Source organism: Lissotriton helveticus, chromosome 7 (assembly GCF_964261635.1).
Source record: "Lissotriton helveticus chromosome 7, aLisHel1.1, whole genome shotgun sequence".
Lineage (NCBI taxonomy): Eukaryota > Metazoa > Chordata > Amphibia > Caudata > Salamandridae > Lissotriton > Lissotriton helveticus.
This window is the reverse complement of record NC_136068.1, coordinates 1,865,438,717-1,865,441,875: the sequence shown is the minus strand read 5'-3', so window position 1 is coordinate 1,865,441,875 and position 3,159 is coordinate 1,865,438,717.

The following is a 3,159-nucleotide window of genomic DNA, read 5'->3' as shown; positions in this document are numbered from 1 at the left end:
GATCACGTCTTCATGATGCTTGTCTTCCATCACTGCGCTAAGCTAATACTTTGGTATTATAGCCCCTGACCAATACTGGCTTGATCTTCTGATCAAACACAATTGTTCTAATGAGTGGATCAATATATGAAGCAAAGAGAATCGCCAAGCAGGGACACTCCTTTCTTGTCCCTCTAGCTACTTCAATCCTTTTGGATTCCTTACCCACCATTTATATTCTGGCATAAGGGTGTGAATACATAGCTCTGATGGCAGTAATAATTTGTGGTCCAAAGCCATTACCCCTTAAATTGTCCCACAGGTGATCCCATGAAACTCGATCGAAGGCCTTTTGAGCATGAAGGAGAATCAGGGCCATCTGTTCTCCCAAAATATCAGCTATATCAAATAGAGTTATGACTCGTTGGATATGATCTGTGATCCCTCTCCCTGGTATAAAGCCATGTTGCCATGGACTCACCAACCTCGAAATGATCTTGCCAAGGCAAACCGTGATAATTATTTTGTATAATTCTGCATCAGAATTGAAATGGGAGATGGGGCTATACAAAGCTAAATTCTCCGGGGATTTCCCTTTTTAAAAACAAACCAACTACATCAATTCCTCGCCAAGAATGGAAAGGCTGCCCCCTGTACTGGGCAGACCGAAATAGATCCAGTAGTAAGGGGGCTATCTCTGCCTGGAGTACCTTAAAGATTTCCATGGGAATTCTGTCTGGGCCAGCGGCTTTCCCTGAGGCCATCATATGTATTGCCTCTATAACTTTCCAGAGTGTAATATCAGCCTCCAAATCTTGCAATATCAGGGGAGCGGCCCCTACCGTCCACCCTTCACAGCTTGGTCCTCCTAACTCTGGGGTGATATCCTGTGTATCTACCTATAAAAGTTACATGTACAATTCTGTAAACACATTGAGAACTTCCTTAAATTCCGTTGCATATGTCTCATCTTTCCTTCTAATCAGTCCGATATTATTTCTAGTTGACTTCTGTCTCATACGCAGAGCTAAATGCTTACCAGTAGTGTCTCCATACTCATAGTTAACCCTGTTAAAGTCTTGGTAAGCTTCTGCCACTTTTTTATTATAAAAATTATTAATCTCTGTTTAATCCGTATAACGTCAATCTGAAGCTGGGCTTGTATCTAATCCTGTTTACTAATAATTGCAATGGTGTGTTTCTCCTCACATACCGTTAGCTGCTCAGTCAATCGATGCATCTCCTCTTGCTGCCTTTTTCTATGAGATCCAACAAACCTCGCCCCTTAATCCTGCCTAGAATGCATCCCAGACTACTTCCCTCGATGCACTGTATTTTTTTATGTAAAATCTATTTGGATTGGTGTTTCCGATGCCATTGTACCATGAAGTCAAGCACCAAGGGGTTATGATACGAGATAATTTTGGGCAGTTTCCTAATGTATCCACCATCAAGAAGGGTGGTGGACAAAAAAAAGTAGTCCAGCCTCACGTATTTTTTATGGGGGAAAGAAAAGTAGGTGTTGGCTGGGTTCATCGGGTTCCTGGTGGCCCAAGCATCAGTTAGCCCATGACTAGTTATTAGGGAAGCTAATGCCTTATATATGTGTGTGACTTTCTCCCCAGATATTTATTGATAGTGGCCCCACTAACGGTCAAATGAATGTTAATATCCCCACATATGATAGGAGGGTCCAACCAAGAGGTTAATTCCAGCTCTAGTTCTTCTAATACCTTAGGGTCATCCTGATTAGACCCATAGATTGTGCAAGTCATCAGCTCTGTATCTATTTTAATAATTGCCCATCACCCCCATTTATCCTCCAGGACTCGCCTAGCTGGAACCAAGTTATTTGATACATGAAGTGCAACCCCTCTAGTTGTGGTGGTGTGGGTAGAGCAGGCCACCAGTGTATATCCTGGAATTAAGATAGATCCTCTCCTATCCCAAGGAATGTGGGTTTCTTGTTGACATATCATGACCACCCCACGGATCTTTGTGCCTCACTAACCTTACCTCGTTTACCTTTGGCCTTAAGACCACCAATTTTTATTGAGCAGATAGATAGCCTACCCATATTTGTAATACGTAGTCAAATTGATCAGCATACTAGAGATAGCTACACAAAACTTACAACATCCATGATGTTTCTCTAGGCTTTTTATCCCACTGCTACACCAACCCACCACCACACTACAACACCCCCCCTCGTGTTGTCTCACAACCTCCCCCGCCAACCCTCCTACCCCACCCTATCCCACTCACCCTTAAGCACCCACATATTGATAGAATACAAACCTGCATCGGTATGTGGTAGATGGGAGGCAGCTCCCCCCCCAACTGGTGGCTATATTTACTTATCCATCATATCCTATTATCCCACACTACTATACCCATCTAGTGGTCATTAGCCTATATTTTCAATACAGACTAATCGATAGAAACCTAATGATGGAGCAAACAAATTGCATGACCATGAACATACAACCTACAGTTATACCCCACCCTCCTCAAGAAAGTCTTTAGCCTTAATTTAAGAGATAAAAATTCTAGTCTGATCCCCCCAAATCACTTTCGAGCGGGCCATGCACCCTTCTCTTGAAATGGCTTGATCATTTGGCATAAACGCCATTGCCTCTCACAGTGACATGACAAAAATCTGTCCTGGTGAAAAATGAAAAGTGCTTTGCAGATTTTCAAGCTTCCGGCCTAGATTTCTCAAAGATATTCTGTCAGAACAAAAAGTTTCCAAAATATACCAGCATGGCATGAGATTTTGCATCCAGCTTTGCAGGTTGCCGAAGGAAGAAGGGGACTCGGTGCACTCTTTGGACCTAGTGAAGCCAATTCTATAAACGTTCCATAAACATTCGCTCATCAGATACTTTCCTTCCTTCTGGAATTGGTAAGAAAGAAAGGTTATTCCGCTTTTGGCGATTTTCTTGGTCTTTGAGCTTCCAGTGGATATCGATAGGCTGAGATTTGTGAGCTTCTGATTGACCTGGGCACCAGCAATGTCTGTCTCGAGGGCATTCACTCTTTGCTCTAGGTCCATCAGCCGCTCACTGATAGCATTACATTTCTTGGCTACTTTCCTCACTGACCTCTGCAGCTTATGGGCTGCAGCCTATGAGGGGCGGCTTTCCTGCCGAGCCTCTTTGCGATATTATTTGATACACT